The sequence below is a fragment of the Mus musculus genome, chromosome 1 (genome assembly GCF_000001635.26).
Source record: "Mus musculus strain C57BL/6J chromosome 1, GRCm38.p6 C57BL/6J".
Taxonomy (NCBI): Eukaryota; Metazoa; Chordata; class Mammalia; order Rodentia; family Muridae; genus Mus; species Mus musculus.
In genome coordinates, this window is record NC_000067.6 from 73,617,948 (window position 1) to 73,635,370 (window position 17,423).

At 43.3% G+C, this 17,423-nt stretch overlaps 1 long non-coding RNA gene across 1 annotated transcript in view; it reads right to left on the reverse strand.

The window, feature by feature from the left end:
- Positions 1–433: 433 nt before the first annotated feature.
- The window catches only part of 6030407O03Rik (RIKEN cDNA 6030407O03 gene), a 246,086-nt gene continuing 229,096 nt past the window's right edge, over positions 434–17,423 (reverse strand). The window contains exons 8-9 of the long non-coding RNA NR_045311.1: positions 2,249–2,477; positions 434–719 (exon numbers count right to left, since the gene is read on the reverse strand). This is a non-coding gene — a long non-coding RNA (RIKEN cDNA 6030407O03 gene). The remainder of the gene's footprint in view (positions 720–2,248; positions 2,478–17,423) is intronic.

The following is a 17,423-nucleotide window of genomic DNA, read 5'->3' on the forward strand; positions in this document are numbered from 1 at the left end:
AGAAGCTTCATTTTCTTTCCCCTGCAGCACATTTGGTCCTTTTTTTTCCCCCCATGGAGATCTGGGTTTCTGTTGTCGTTTCTCTTTTAGTATTTCCTAGTCCAGTCTTGGGCATCACCATGCCAGGCTTTTTTTTTTTTAAAGTGTACTGTGAATCCTTAAAGATGGGGCTTCAGATCCTCATTTCCTGATAGAAATTCACTGTAGCCTGTAGTTTTAGGTACGTGTTATTTCTCATTGTGTGTTTTCTGCTTTAGACACTTCTGGGACTGATGTCTAGCACGTGGTCTCCATATGACTTTTGTTCCCACCTTTGCTTTATCTCCATTCTGTTAACCTCTCTCATGCTCCTCATATCCAATAATATTTGGGGTCTTTTGGGTACTAAGATAGCATTTATTTTTATTTATCTTATTTATTTTTTCCTTCTATTGCTTTCCAGAGTTTATTCAATTCTTATTGCACATTTTTCTTGAGTATATAAGGATGTTGTGGGATATTTTTGTTCTGAGCTTTGCAACTAATGATTTAAAGTTTTTGTTTCATATTTTCAAATGCTGCTTTTAGACACTGATTCAGCCAGGATACATGTTAAAGTTTTCTCCTGCTTTCTGTGTGTGACCCAGGTTGGAGTATTTTCACTTCCTGGATGGCTTTGATGCTCCAATTTTGTCTTCTTAGTGACTCTGTAAGGATGCTGACGGCCATTTTCTGTGTACCTGTAAGAATTTAACACAAATGAATGTCAGCACAGCTGTCCAGCTAGGTGCCTGAAACATTTCCTGGTTCAAGAGTGCCCTCTTCTGGGGTGAAAACGTTGCTTTTCTTTTATTGAGGGCACCTAGGGCAGGGTGGAGGGGGTGGTGGCAGCCAGTCTTCCAATTTTGAGATTCGCTTTTGTTTGATAGGACACTTCTTTATTGTTCTTCACTAAGAAGCCCCCAACTGCACCTCTGTCACATGACCTCCTCTCTCACATAATTGGTGCCTTTCTCATATGACAGTCCAGCTCCACACACAGCCAGGTTCTCTTGTTCCATACCCTAAACCCAGAGCTCTTGGGTGACCAGGTCCCAACATATTACTTTTCATTCTGGTGTGAAACTTCATTTTCCAAGATTCAGTTTATCTGAAGTTTTGCCACAGTACGGTGATGTCTCCATACCTCTCTTTAGCTTTCTATCCAGAGTTCTACCTACACATTCTGAAGCCATGAGACCTGAAGTACATGTTTCTATTTGCATGTTATCTGAAGTTACTGTTAATTGTATTGTAATATGAGTGTATGTATTTTGAGGGGAGAGGAAAGGGGGCAAATGAATATCTGGAAGTCTATTTTTGATTCAAAGGATTCTTGAAACTGTTTTGAACACAAGAAAGAGTAACATTTAGAATTAGTAACTAATAAAGCCTACAGCTGTGTCCTTTGGTGTCCAGCCAGTTTTATCCTTAATATTTCAAGTCTCCCTGAGTCCATCATTTAACTCCTCCAGACACCCATTTTCTCCCTTAGTAAAAGAACACTTGTATCTTTCAGGTAAGGCAGCAGAACCCAGTCTTCTGTTTTCAACAATCTTTGCCTCTGCTTTCCACCTCGTGCATACAAAGGAAATTAGCTTGCATTCATAACTCGATAAGAAAATATTGAAAGAAAACATGCCCTGTCTTAACATGGTCTCAGGAAAATGTAAATATCGACTCTCATGCCAAGCCTTTTAAAGAAGACTGGGGTCTCTGTTGGTTCTGTTTGCAGCCTTTAACCAGTGAGAGTTCAGTTAAGAGTTGCCACTCCTCTGCACTGGATTTCTTTTATAAGGTCAGCATGTTCCCTTTCAGACTCCCAATACTCACCAAGTCCAAGGAGATATCCATGGCTTTGACCTCCTCCCCTCTTTTCCATGCCCCTCCCAGCTCAGGGTCCAACCTTAAAAACAACTCCCACTCTACTGAAATATCTCCTTCCTAGAGGAGACCATAATTTAAAATAAAACAGTAAAGAGTCGGGAGAACTTCAGAGCTAAATGTGAAAGCACTCAGGGTCACTATAACCATCCTTGCTTAATAATGTATATTTACATTAAATCCTTCGTTCTCATGTGGCTAAAGGAGTGGCTGAAAACACAATACCACAGACGATTAATTCCACAAGGTCTTTCACCAGTTTTGGCAATGCATTTGCTTTGCATTGAAAGGGCACTTGCCCAGTGTTAAACAGATCCATGTTTCTAGTGGTCAAAGGAACTCACACCTTCTTGAGGCATCAAGGTTGGGAGACCAAGCTGCTCTTTCAGCCACCTGTTCAGGACTCCCAGCACTTCAGCATCCACCAAGTTGAGCGCATACAGGCTTCCTTTAGGAGCATCCCGGCTCCAGGGCTATTTATTTCCAAACTACAGCCATCCAGTTGCTTGCAGGCTCTCCATTCTCCGCATTTGCATCTGGAATGCTGGGTGAAGCAGTGCCAGGTCAGCATAAACCTAGAGACACAGACATAGAGATGAACACATCTGGCAGAGTGGTGGAAGAAAGATGTGCTGAAATGACTAAGAAATGAGAGGCAAAAAATACCAGATCTGTAAGCCACCGGGATGCCCAAATATGGTGGTTCCCTTACCTACACTCATCACCCCCACCAGTCCAAGTTCAATCCAGATTCCTGATCCCATCCAGTTTTCTCTAGCTACCTGTTGCCCTGGAAGATGGGCCAACACCAAAATTCAGATAGGGTGCTTTTTTTCCTCTGGCTTAGCTGCCACAGACCGGACTCAGTGGGCCCTCCTCAATCCCAGTCTATGGGAATCAGAGTCTTGGACAGATGGGCATAGAGTCGGCGAGAGAGCGTGTTGAATCTGAGTGTCATTTGTCAAATCGAGCATCAAACTTTTTATACAGAAGAATAACAAGAAACCAGGCGAACACATCCACTAAGTTACAGTGACACAAAACAAAAGGAATGTATACATCAAAAGATGGCGGGGACCAGGCTGCGTTTACCACTTAGAATGGAGCCAGGTGTAATGCTAGTCTATTGTTAAACCACTACCAGGGGTTCTTAGTAAATGCCTGATTATGCTGTTCCTTTGGACCTAGTGAAGAAACCTGTCCCAGGGTAATTCCCTATCTCTTTCATGGTTACCCCACCTATTCACTAAGCCATTGTATATTCCCTTATTTGGGTGAGACTCAGCTACTGTCCTAAGTAATCACTCTGAAGACTAGCCCTGAGCTATTCTAGCTCCGTTCTTTGTAATACCTAATTAGTTTCACCTTCTCTACTAGAAGTAAATTTGAATGTTACTGATTAAGTAACCTTTTCACTGAATTCTAAGCTTGTCGGCTTCAAGGATTTTCTAGGACGTTGGAACACCGGTAGAGGCTCACCTATGTTAAAATTCAATCTTTAAAGGCACTTATAATAAAACAATATTGAAAGAGAGCATACACCATACTAATGTGGGGATAGGGTTTGAGTATACGGGCTATGAGAATGCCAAGGTTCCAGGAGGCTGAGTTTTCTTGAAATTCTTTGCCTCATGACTGCCTCCAGGCCTTTCAACCTTGATAGGCAAACTTCACTGGAGTGAGTGTAGCACTTAGCATTCTTCATGAACATCCCATTTCTAAGTCCATCTAAGCAAAGATATGAGAATACTCAGTAGAAGTGTGATAAGAAATTAAAAGAATATCCTTCTAAAGCGGTGAGAGGGGGAAAGCTCTGCCCAGGCAGAGCTCAACAGTGAGAGTGACATTCAAGACCCCAAAGAGACAGAGAGACATAAAAATCTTTGAGGACAGTAGTGTAGGGGGACCAAGTACTTATGTTAAGCAATGTGTAGGAAGACAGATGGGATATTGTTAGCAAAGAAGTATGTGGAATGCTAAACTTCATGAACCACTGTGGCCTTTGTCCTCTGAGTTCTCCAGGTTGGTACCTAGAATACTAACCATATATCACAAGCCTGGGGATGTTTCCTACAGTATGAGTCACATGCCATTTATTTGACCCAGAGGACAAAAACAAGAACACCCCACCTTTAGCTGTTGTCTTTTATCTCTCTTTAGAGTGAAATTCCAATAGCTTCGTGTGGCACAAAATATTAGTGACTGTCTGGTCGAAGAGAGTCATGCTGCTAACTCCCATGGGATACTAAAGAGAGGGAAAGTTCTGGTGGAAAGAGGAGTAGTATTGAGAATTTGAAAAGCAGGTCTGCAAGCGGCTGACCTATAGAAGGTGAAGAAACCATTCATGATCTTAGAGCTAGTTTGAGCTGGTGCTGGAGCTAGGTTAGACTGAGGCAGAAGGATACAATGTTGTACAACATCTTGTGCTAATAGGTCAAGTGCCAGACAGAAAATGGCAGGGGTAGGATTGTAATCAGTCTAACCTGGCTGTTAGATCATCTCTGCAAAACTCTGTGCTCTTGTTTACACAAAGAGCCCTCAGTGTGGCTCTGAGGGTTTCACATACAGAACTTTGAGCGCCTACCTCAGCAGATGGAACTTAGTCTTTTGGTCGTTGTTGCTGAGTGGATAACTCAGAGAATGTGATTCAGTCAATGTTATGAATGATGAGTAGTTAATTCAGTATTATTAAACACAAAGGAGAGCATATGTCAGGCTTCTTAAACTTTTTCTACTCATGGCCCTCTTTCATTATAGATATGAGACCTCAGGCACATAGTACATAAAGCACATGTAAAAATTAAACATTCACTTTGTTAAAAGTCATAAGTGAATTTATTTTAAAACAATTCTTTGGGATGCCTATGATTTTACGATTCACTAAAGATTAGTGCAAATGTGTTTACTAATGGGATGGGTATGCTTATTTGTTTTTCCATAAAGAACAAAGCCTTGGCTAGATATTTGATATGGTATGATGTACAGCATCTTCAACATTTTCCAAAGTGGTTCAGTATTTAGGTTTTATAATTACCAATACTGAAAACACCACTTCACATAAACATGTAGTCAAAAAATGGCAGATTTTTTTCTAGGACCATTTTAGAAATGTTGGAAATCCTATCCTAATTCCAAGTTAAAATTCATTTGATAAAATTTTATTTAAAGTCAACAACTCTAACAGAAAGCTTTACAATCAGACAGAATATAATATGAAGAAATACTAATTTGATACATGCTGAGAAGTGATACTAAGAAAATATTGCCAGCATTTACCTGCTGTACATAAAGCATCTTGTTTCCACGGTAACCACAAACTTCTTATGTACCAGGAAAACACCACAATTTGTAACATACAGTGTTTCCGTCAGGCAATGGGTAGCATGAAGACATATGTAGAACAAAGTGCATGCTATGTGTTCAGAACTGCAGCTGCAGGGGGGCCATGCTCACATCAACCGTCACCTCTGAAACTCCCCCATTTGGTATGTTTCATGTTCAAAGAATTTTTGGATATTGAACATTCAGAAACACTTGTAAAGTGTATCCCACAATCCTTACACTTGGTTATGTGACCTAAAATGGAGTCATTATTCAGTTTAAGGACCCATGACTTACAGATGACAACTGTTCTGTGTGACTGGCGGTCAGCATTAAAGGTTAAGATCACTCCAGTTTCCCAGGATTCTGACTTTGAGATGGCTATGTGGGCTGACCGGCCTCTGGGTTTCTTTAGTCCTCCAGTGCTCTCTGGGGTTATGAAATCCTTGAATCCCAACACTTCTTTTTTTTTTCCATTTTTTATTAGGTATTTAGCTCATTTACATTTCCAATGCTATTCCAAAAGTCCCCCATACCAACCCACCCCCACTCCCCTACCCACCCACTCCCCCTTTTTGGCCCTGGCATTCCCCTGTACTGGGGCATATAAAGTTTGCAAGTCCAATGGGCCTCTCTTTCCAGTGATGGCCAACTAGGCCATCTTTTGATACATATGCAACTAGAGTCAAGAGCTCCGGGGTACTGGTTAGTTCATAATGTTGTTCCACCTATAGGGTTGCAGATCCCTTTAGCTCCTTGGGTACTTTCTCTAGCTCCTCCATTGGGAGCCCTGTGATCCATCCATTAGCTGACTGTGAGCATGCACTTCTGTGTTTGCTAGGCCCCGGCATAGTCTCACAAGAGACAGCTACATCTGGGTCCTTTCAATAAAATCTTGCTAGTGTATGCAATGGTGTCAGCGTTTGGATGCTGATTATGGGGTGGATCCCTGGATATGGCAGTCTCTACATGGTCCATCCTTTCATCTCAGCTCCAAACTTTGTCTCTGTAACTCCTTCCATGGGTGTTTTGTTCCCAATTCTAAGGAGGGGCATAGTGTCCACACTTCAGTCTTCATTCTTCTTGAGTTTCATGTGTTTAGCAAATTGTATCTTATATCTTGGGTATCCTAGGTTTGGGGCTAATATCCACTTATCAGTGAGTACATATTGTGTGAGTTCCTTTGTGAATGTGTTACCTCACTCAGGATGATGTCCTCCAGGTCCATCCATTTGGCTAGGAATTTCATAAATTCATTCTTTTTAATAGCTGAGTAGTATTCCATTGTGTAGATGTACCACATTTTCTGTATCCATTCCTCTGTTGAGGGGCATCTGGGTTCTTTCCAGCTTCTGGCTATTATAAATAAGGCTGCTATGAACATAGTGGAGCATGTGTCCTTCTTACCAGTTGGGGCATCTTCTGGATATATGCTCAGGAAAGGTATTGCTGGATCCTATGGTAGTACTATGTCCAATTTTCTGAGGAACCACCAGACTGATTTCCAGAGTGGTTGTACAAGCCTGCAATTCCACCAACAATGAAGGAGTGTTCCTCTTTCTCCACATCCACGCCAGCATCTGCTGTCACCTGAATTTTTGATCTTAGCCATTCTGACTGGTGTGAGGTGGAATCTCAGGGTTTTTTTGATTTGCATTTCCCTGATGATTAAGGATGTTGAACATTTTTTCAGGTGCTTCTCTGCCATTCGGTATTCCTCAGGTGAGAATTCTTTGTTCAGCTCTGAGCCCCATTTTTAATGGGGTTATTTGATTTTCTGAAGTCTACCTTCTTGAGTTCTTTATATATGTTGGATATTAGTCCCCTATCTGATTTAGGATAGGTAAAGATCCTTTCCCAATCTGTTGGTGGTCTTTTTGTCTTATTGACGGTGTCTTTTGCCTTGCAGAAACTTTGGAGTTTCATTAGGTCCCATTTGTCAATTCTCGATCTTACAGTACAAGCCATTGCTGTTCTGTTCAGGAATTTTTCCCCTGTACCCAAATCCCAACACTTCTTAAGGAAATGTTTGATTAGACTCTCTAGTGTGATCATATGAGTGAAACACAAGGACATCCTCTCCATCCAAGACTCAAGTCTTCTAGTGACCACATTTGTCTGAAGAGGTTTTAGTACAAAGGTGCCCTTCCAAAGATAGTAGAGGCTACCAGTGACTAGCCACCTCAAACTACAACAGGTTTGGCCCCTCCCTACCTTTCCCCTCTCCATGCTCCCAGAGCCAGAGCACAGAGCAGACCTTAGAAAAGTCTTTGCCCTCACCCTCGAGCATCTCAAGCTTCCTGGGAATGACCTCCAGAGCCATTACCCACCTTTCTATAGACTAGAAAATACAGACTTGATCTTTGACCATGGACTTGAAGAGCCTCCCATGGTGCTCTTATCTTGCGAACCTTGCAAAGGACTGGCACTGGTGATTCAGGGCACTTGGTACAATTTAGAGCCATAAATCAAGAGACTGTCTAAAATTAAATTGTGAGGAGCCTTAGGCCAGACGCAAGAGCCCCGTGTTTAAACATTCTTCTCTAATCCTCTGGGCTAACAGGCTCTCCTGCCCGGGAGATGACAGCCAGGACTGCCTAGTGTGCAAGTCACGACACTGCCCAGTGCTTCAAGAGGTCCTGAGTAGGACTCTGGGAGGCTGCTGTTTCCAGTTAGAGCCATTTTGATCTCATTTCTTCTACATTATCCCAAGAAGAAGAAGCAAGAATCAGCTCCATCACATGTTTTTAAAAAGTTAACTATGCTAAATCTACTGAAGAAAATTCCCTATGTCTTGCTACCCTGGAGAACATGACATCAGTGTCAGAACTTTCTGGGACCAGACAGACAGATGCTCAACTTTGTGACTCATAATATCTCCCCAAATATAAGGTGGCAATCCTTGGGGCCTCAGATTTTCCAGGCATAAAACTGCCAGGGGCAATTGAGCTGTATCAAGCGTATCAAGTTGAGGCATCCAAGGGGAGCCCAGCTCTTGACCTCTGCAAGGAGGAAGAGGTTAGAAAGTCTCACGGGGACACCAGCCAGCTCCCTGACACGGGTGACCTTTTTAACTGTTTAGAAGACACTGGCTGCTCTGGGTAGTCAGGTGGCATCTCAGATCTCTAGTCCTAAGGGTTTGTGTCTCATTTATACTTCCTGGAAAGTGTGAGGAACTGATTCCAAATGAGCAACTGGCAAAGAATAAGATGTCAAGTACAGTGTGGCCTCCATCTCTCAACCTGACCCTCCTGGGGTGCCCAGTGATAGCGTCTCTGCAAAAAAGCATGCTTTTTCTAGGCCCTTCATCTGCCACTTCTAACATGGCTACCTTGCTACAGTGCCCACAGCAGCATCTACAGGAGCAAAGCTCTCAGATAAAGCCTGTGAGGAGGTCTCTAGCCTCGTTGTGGTACCAGCCCTGAGTTTTATTTCCACCTAGATACACATGACTTAATGGTGAACACCTCTGAACATGCAGTGTTTTGTCATCTTGGAACTGGCCAAGATGGCAGTGGAGGTCTGTAGAGTTTCATCTGCTGAGAAGGAGGAAGGGTAAAGGGATACCCTGGGGGAGGTGGGGCTGGATTCTGAGCAGTAGTGAGATCCAAGGAGCCAACAAGCTGCATGGCTCAGGGAAGTGCAACCAAGGGGAGGAAGCTGAAGCTGATTTCTGAGTCCCATAAATTGATCACAGTTGACAAACACACCAAAGGGCTAAATGTTTTCTACACATGTCTACTACATCCTCCCAGCAAAGCTGTGAAATGGGGTTTAGGACACAGCCAGAAACAAGCTGAAATACCTTTGTAAATGTGTTCAGGTCATAACTGCTGAAACACAGAAACAGGACCTGAGGTTCATGCGTCCAGGCCAACACCTGTCTTGTGGTACCAGTGGTACTATTCCCAGGACTACCAACCAAAGTGAGGTGTATTCAAAGGCTCCAGAAGTGTTCCCAAGGTGTATGGTGAGCAATGAAAAGCAAAGTTCTACATTACATGGGAAAGTGGATCACTGGGTTTCAACCAGGAATTACTTTTTCCTCTAAGAAATAGATGATCATAACTGGAGACTGCTGATTGTCACAAATCAGGGAGTCTTGTTTGAATCTAACGGAAAGTCCAGTTAGCTGTTGGTTACCTCCAAGTTGTATCAGGACTATACCCTGGAGGCTAGCTTGCCACGCTAGTCTCTGTAGTTCACAGGCTCTGCAGCTGGTAGGACTATTGACTGCTTTTCTCCTTTAGCAGCTTACACTCCACCTTCACATACTATGAGGGCCAGTCTCAGGAAGGAGTTTACCAGATCAATTCCATCTTGATTCCTCTAAATCCCATGTCTGAAGTATTTGGTGTCTTCAACAACAGGGACTTACCTTCACTAGGAATGAGGTTGCCAGTCAGTAGGTTATCCAATGCTTAGCGGTCAAACCTAAACACATACATGCAAGCAACACTAAATGGACTCAATGTGTTGTATTTGCCTCTCTGTGTGTATATGAATGTGTGTGCACATGCGTGTGCATACATGTGTAACAATAAGAGCTAAAGAAGAGAGCATGAATTTGGTAGCCAGTGGACACAGGGGAATTAGAATGGGAAGAACAAGAGATGGAAAAGGAAAAAGAATCTAAAAGACAACTAGAGATGCTGCTGAAAATCTCCCCACACACAGGACCACATTGGTGTTAAGGCATCATCAGGCATAGAATATGCACAGTCCTAAGGCCAAGAAAACCCTGGCCTTAGTGGTCTGAAGATCCCTATAGAGTGAGAATTAGAGGCTTTGATTTGTCTTCTTTTACTCACAGGTAGGATTCAAGTTTACCCCCCCCCCCAAAGTTTCTCAGAGCAGGGTCACAGGGGCAACAAGGATGCCACATGTCACCAGGACCTTTTCAAAGCCCGCCCCATTGACATGGCAGAGCCTGGAAGAGAGTAAATGAATCTGACCTCTACATCCCACACCCATATCTGGACTTTCAAGATGAATCTGGAGCCAGGAAATGAAGCCATCTGGAGAGTCCCAAGGATGGGGACTCTAGAGAGCTCCAGAAGAAGAGGTAAGACTGAGAGGAATCCTTCAGCTCCATGGAAATGGTCTCAAAGAATACCCTTTAAAAAACAAATTCTCTGACTTTTCAGTTCCCAGGAAAGCAGTTCTCAGGCCACTTTGCTCAGCCACTAATTCATCAAGCTTCTAGAATCCACATATCCCAGCCGCTAATGGAAACAGTGAGTCTTTCAATTATTCTGTGTGTTTTCCACAAAAGGTCCTTGGCATGTTCTGGTTTTCAAAGAGGGACTTTTTTTCCCCCTCTCTCACTAATTTTGATTTCTTTTAGGTAACTTGAATGGAAATTAAATTTTAAATTACATTTTCAATGAATATCGTTTATAGTTCTGCTTGATTTTGAGTAGTTGTTTAAAGGTAATTTATTTTAGTTAAATTAAGAGCTAATTGGAAATATTTATCAACTTCACAGCTGGAAATGGCAGAACCAAAATGAGAATGGGATCTGAGCATGCCCAGAAGAGAGTCTCCACCCTGAGGGAGAGCCCATTAGAAACAGGAGAAAGACGCAGAATTGCTTTTAAAACATGACTAGAGTAATAAACCAGAGTAAAGTGGCAGTGGGAAAGAATGCTAAAAATTCACCTAGCGCGGTGACACTAATCCCTAACTACATTCTTAATATTTGCACTTAAACCCACTGGTGACTATACTCCCTCTTCACCCTCATGAAGGAAGCTTCTCTTCGCAACAGGCAGAAAACCACAACCAACAAAATGCAGTGGTTGCCAGTACCAAATGATATATCTGTAACCCAAGTCCTGTGCCTAAGGTTCAGGACACATTGGGGTAAAGACGATGAGGAGATTGTACGAGCGAAAGGAACAAGGAGTTTGCCCTGAGATTGGGACTCTGAGAAATGCCAGAAGCCACACTCATGAAGCCTCACTAACATGGCTGTCTATGCATGTGAGGAACAGGGACAACACCAACAGACATGCTGATGTAGACAGGGGGAAGGCCACAGGCCTCAACTCTGGACAAAGAGCCACCGGCAATCAAGGACTGATGCAATGGGAGAGATAGTCTTCTCCAAGGAAGAGCGGACCAATTGGTTATCCAATACCGAATGGTCAGTACTGAAAACATACATACCAGTAACGTTATAGAGCCCGAGTCAGTTGTTTTTATGTATTGAGGAGTGTGTATGTATGTGTGTTTTGTGCATTTTGTGTGAACAATTAAGGAAAGGGTTTAAAAGAAAGATGCGAATATATAGGAAGGTTTTGAGGGGAAGAAAGAAAGAGAGAAATGATATGATTTTATTGTAATTCAAAAACAAATCTTTTTACATTTATTTATTTTATCTTTTTTTTTGGCTTTTTGTTTGTTTGTGTTTGAGTCAGGATTTTTCCATGTGTCCCTTGCTGTCCTGGAACTCCCTCTGTAAGTCAAGTTGGCCTCAAACTCAGAGATCTGCTTGCATCTGCCTCTCAAGCCTGAGAATAAAGTCATGTGGAGCATGCCAGGCATTAAATTTTTTAATAGAATTTTTAAAAGAAAAAAGCTGGACGTTTCTTTGCTGATTTATTTAAAAAGAGACCATTTACTTTTGTTGCAGAATAAAGGCTTCTCTGATAATACCTTACCAAGTCAGTAAGTCCCCGCTGCTCCTTTTCAAATTGACATGTTGCTGGTGATGGAAATTATCATTTTAGTCATTTCTGGCTTTTTATTGTGCTTGAATTGCCATTTTTCATTCTCAAAAACATTAAGCTCTTTTTAATAGCATTTGTCAGTTCTCCAAACAGCACGTCTGCCTTAATCACCCGTTCCTGGCAGATGACATTTAAACTAAATTTTACATTTATATTCAAAGGCACTAGAAACATGCTAGAACTTCAAAGGAAATTTAAAGTAAATCTTCACTATTAAGAAAAATCAGACATTTACATTTAAATTTGAAGACAAAGTAACCTGGTTTGGGATTAGATTCAATTAGCATTTATATCCCAGAGTATGGAAGGAAAATCAGAAGCGCCCATCAGGGGAAAGTGTTCCACATATTTAGGAACAGAAACTTCAAGGTTATTGTTAAAACACTGAAATTCTAATGCTAATGATGAAAATATGTTTCATTATGTCCTATAAGTAGTAGTAACAAAAAGGAGGCCTCCCCACTAAATTATTACAAGGCTCTAGAAGAAGCAGCTAAACACACTAAGCAAATATTGCAAAATATCTGGTTGGGACTCAGTACACCATTGTTAATCAGTTACTTTGTAAACTGTCCACCTAACAGAGTCTAAGAGCAATTGCATCTGAGAGGAGATTGCTGCCAGAATGGGGCTCTTTCTGGCTAAGCCAGCTGCTGCTTCCCTGTGGTACTGCTTCTGAAGGCTGTCACATGGCTTAGCTTTATTGCCACACATGGACAGCAAGTCAGGTGGCTGTGCTGATACACGGGTGCAAGACCAGTTCCCCACCCCAAACCCTCTCCTGGGGAAGGAAATTGGTTATTTAAAATAATAGCAACTATCCAACAGCACCATCATGAGCTATCTCATTGACAGGGGTGATAGCACAGGGACAAATGAACAATACAGACTGTAAAGGGAGAAACTCAAAAGGGAGCTGTAAACCAATAGCTACACTCAAACTGTCAAACCTCCTGGAAAGAACCAACTCAGATCTCATTCCCAGGGCCATTGAGATCGCTCCATGGCTCAGGTTATTTACCCACTAAGCTTGATGCCCTGAGTTTGATCCCAAGAACCCACAGTAAGAAGGGGAGACCTGAGAACCCAAGTTTGTCTTCACTCCCTAAACAAGTTTGTTTGACCCGTATGCGTGGGATGTGCTTGGTCACGTGTGGGTGGGAGGTGCGTGGGTAGGACATAGTCAGGTTGTATGCTTCCCTGATTAGGTGTAGGAGAGAGGTACACAGGCAGGAAGTAGTCAGGATGTATGCTTGCCCATGATTGGATCTGAGGGAAAATGTCATGAATTGTGAGCTTTGTCTTTGTTTTGTTTTCTTTTGTTTTGAGCAGGGTTTCTCCGTATAGCCCTGGCGGTCCTGGCTGTCCTAGAACTTGCTCTGTAAACCAGGCTGGAACCCTCAAAGCTCCCCCTGCCTCAGCCTCCCAAGTGCTGGGATTAATGTCATGGGCCACCATCATCCAGACAGTTTTGCCTTTTTTAAGCCTCAGCAAAATGTGACTCATGGCCATTTCCTGAGAACCCAAGTATGGACCTGACTGGTATTTAATTAAAGCTGGCTTCAAATTTGGCAAATTTGGTCTCATTCTGAACAGATGGGATTAACAGAACAAACTTCTGAAAGTTGTTCTGTGTACGGTCTTCACACTCAGACTGCAGCATGCACATGTCCACACTCTCTCTCACATACACTCACTGATCATAAATAGCCTCTTTCAAAGAGAGATCATTCTCCAATGTCATAGGCTGTTTGTGTGGATGTTTTATTCTTTTGGGGCTCAGTGCAATATCCATCAACTGGTAAATTGGGTCTGCCCTAATTTGGTAGTATCGGTTCAACCTTAACACAGAAATAATAATTCCTAATTTAGGGAGACCTGAGCTACAACAAGGACCGCAGGTTCCAGTGCAGGGGCTGAGACTGCCCAGCCAGCATGAGGTACTGTTCTGTAGCCCCACAGGGGGAAAGAGATAGCCATGTACTGAGCTCCTCTAAGACCCATCCCCCTGATCTCCTGCACATGACCTCCTGCTGATTCTCAGTAACCTTGTGGGAAGACACACTCACATCTCCAGCCCAGACTCTCCAGTCCCCTTTCTGACATCTAATCATCGACTATGTGTTGGTTTACTCGAAATGCCCCCTTTTCACATGTCCTCCCAGTTACACCATCACCCAACCTCAGCACCATTTGAATCTGACTTAGCACGGAACGATATAGATGGAGGAGCAGGGTGAGTTTCTGGTTTTATTTGTCATTCTTTATCAAGTTCCTAACAAAATACAGAGAGAACTCACTCACCCAGGATCCCAGGGCTGCTTTTGTTACTTGTCTATGGAGGCAAGGATCTGTCACTGATTGGGGGATGCTTTCTATATAGTCAGGAACATCCTGCTTGTGTTCTTTAGTAGAGAAGCTACCTGCTGCAGGAGACTACTGAGCACTTAAAACATGACGGGGAGAGAGGCCCATTGGACTTGCAAACTTTATATGCCCCAGTACAGGGGAATGCCAGGGCCAAAAAGTGGGAGTGGGTGGAGGGTATGGGGGACTTTTGGGATAGCATTGGAAATATAAATGAGGAAAATAACTAATAAAAATATTTTTTAAAAAAAATTCTAAATCCTGGAAAGCTGTTATTTAGAGCTGGTGAGATCAAAGGTTGCAGAAGCCCAGAACAAGAAGAGCTAGATGGATATGGGATTTTAATACAATTTGTCTAACTTCAATGCCTACTGGTACGTCAATAGCAGTAACAGTAATAGTAATGACATAACTACATAGCACACATCTGCACAGACTACAGACTATTCTTACCAGCCAACCAGCATCCCTGATAAACAGGAAACGCTTTTTGTTTTTATTTGTATTAGTGATAAATTTGTGAGTCTGAGAAATTAAATGACCTGACTAAATCCACAGAGCTGGTCAGTAAACTGTCTTAGAGAGTACCCATGCTGTGCTGTCCAACTTGGTAGCCACTGAACACCCTAATTCATTAAAACAGGGTAAAACTGAAAATCTAGCTCCTTGAACTCACCCGCCATGTTTTAAGTGCTCAGTAGCCTCCTGCAGCAGGTAGCTTCTCTACTAAAGAACACAAGCAGGATGTTCCTGACTATATAGAAAGCATTCCCCAATCCGTGACAGATCCTTGCCTCCATAGACAAGTAACAAAAGCAGCCCTGGGATCCTAAGAAATACAGAGTCCCAGGTTGCTCTCAGACCTGGGGGGTCACACCTGCCCTTTAGCATGCTCCTTGGGAGGCTGCTGATCATGGTAATCTGTGAGAAAAACTCAGTCACTTCCTCTTCATTTTGCAGATGAGAAACTAAAGTCCAAAATGACTGGGCCAAATTGCTTGTGGGGTTGGGAGAGGGAGGACCCAGGGTCAATAGCCAAGACTCTAACCTCTGCTGCCCTGCTCCAGAGTAGGCATAGGGCAGAAAAGGCCTTGGTCGCACCTGGAAGAGGAATGGGGAGGGTGGGTGCTAACATCCCCTCCCTGCTACCACAGATGAAAGGGGGAATAGTGCTTGCCCCTAACCCCAAAGAGGGAGGTAATGCTAATATCAAAGTGCTCCAAGAAGCCTGTGAAGGGACTGCACTGGCTTTTGGTCTCTTATCCAAGCTGAGCTGCAATATAGGGAGAGAGGGGCTGAAGCAGGGTAGTATTCTCCTGAGAGCTAGGACTATAGCCAGAAGTGGTGATTGTGTAGATCTCTAGGCAGCCTCCCTCTCCTGGCAGGGGTCTTATCAGCCCCTGCACTGCTGTTATCAGAGAGATTTCTCTCCTAGGTCCTTTGAATCCCTAAACAGAGTCCCTCTCCAGATTCAGTCATACTCCCTCTACTTTAGTCTCTTCCTACAAATCTAATGAGAGTCAGCCAGACCTAAATGACAAGCAAATGGAGAAGGCAGGCTTGGGGCTTTAGAGGGGTTCTGAACCTCTTCTGACAGCCAGTTCCCAGCAACCCACAGCCTCCCCGAGGAAAGTTCCAAGGCCTGGTCAATAGAGGACAGGGCCCTCCTGACTAGAGTTCCCTCCAACTCCAGCAGCTTGTGTGCCTGTAGATCAGTGCTGCTGTGGGTATAATTATTATCTACCTTTCTAGCTAGAGTCCCCAACATCCACAAGTGGTGCTTGGGCCCTAAAATCCAGCCAGTGTAACTGAGAGGTAAACTCTCTATCTTCCTTTATGTCTACTCCTCTAGACATATGAGGCTAGAGGCCACCAGGCTGGACTGCATCACCTTGGATTACACTCTTCCTCCCCAGTGGCTTCAGACTTGCCAACTATAAAATGAAAGACTGAGATTCAGTGAGCTGACCCCCAACTCGGAATGACATCTCATGCGGCAGAGGTTTTTGAGTCCCCTTCAAATAACATCCTGTTGGTGGGTGATATCCAGCTGCCCTTCTGCCCTGGAGCTGGTGCCTGCTTTTTCTACCAATCACCTTGGGGACAAGGGAGTTGAATGACTTCAGCCAAATAAAGGCACAAATTGTCATCCTAGGCTTTCAAACTCTTTAAATGAGAAACAAGCAAGCATTGTCCTTGACAGACATCAGCATCTCAATCCATCCAGCCCACTTATTTACTGACCCACAATTTTATCACACCTGGTGGCTTTGAAATATGTCCAAAGTCTTTAACAACACACTATTGAGTTGGGGATGGAGAATGTCCCTTCCCTATAAGCATGAGCAGGTATGTAATTATTGGAAAAATGTGGCTAGATGACACCCAAAGCCAGGTTATAAAGAGTCATGCAGGCTCAAGTCATTCACTGTCTCCCTCCCTCTTGGAGAAGTGAATGTTCATGTCAGAGGTCCCACTGTGCTACAACTGTGATTCCAAAGACATCACAGATAGATGCTTCAAGTGATGCTACCCCAGCCAAGACATCAGACGGGTAGATGAAGAAGTCAGGTGAAAAGAATGGGTCTTTGAGCTCTGTGCCCAAGTTTGCATTATGTTCTGCTTGCCCGTGGTTCTCTGCCCTCCGATGAGATGCCTAACCTCTTCAACTTCCTCAAAATGGGATTCTTGTTGCGGCAATGGAACAGTGCTTGTGAAATCCTTAGCAGAGTTCCTGACTCAGGACCTCCTGTAGGGAGCACATCAAAATGAGGCAGCCATACATGTCATCCACTCGGCAGACCTTGGGACATTGCCATGGACACAGTGTGCTTATGAAAGTGGCTTTTGATGACAGAACTGCTGGCAGACTAGACTTCAGAGATAATAAATGGTTTGGATTTAGAGAGATGGCATGCCATGTCAACTCCACCTCTGCTTAAGATATTGCCACATGGTGTGTGAATCTGCCTGCATGGTAGAGGAGCTGAGACAGCCTGCCTCTTCAGATGATGGTGATGATGTTGTAGCAAGGAAAGGAAAAGGAAGTCAGTTCCACAATGCTCTTCATAATGTCTCAAAGGTCTGGAATCTCTGTGT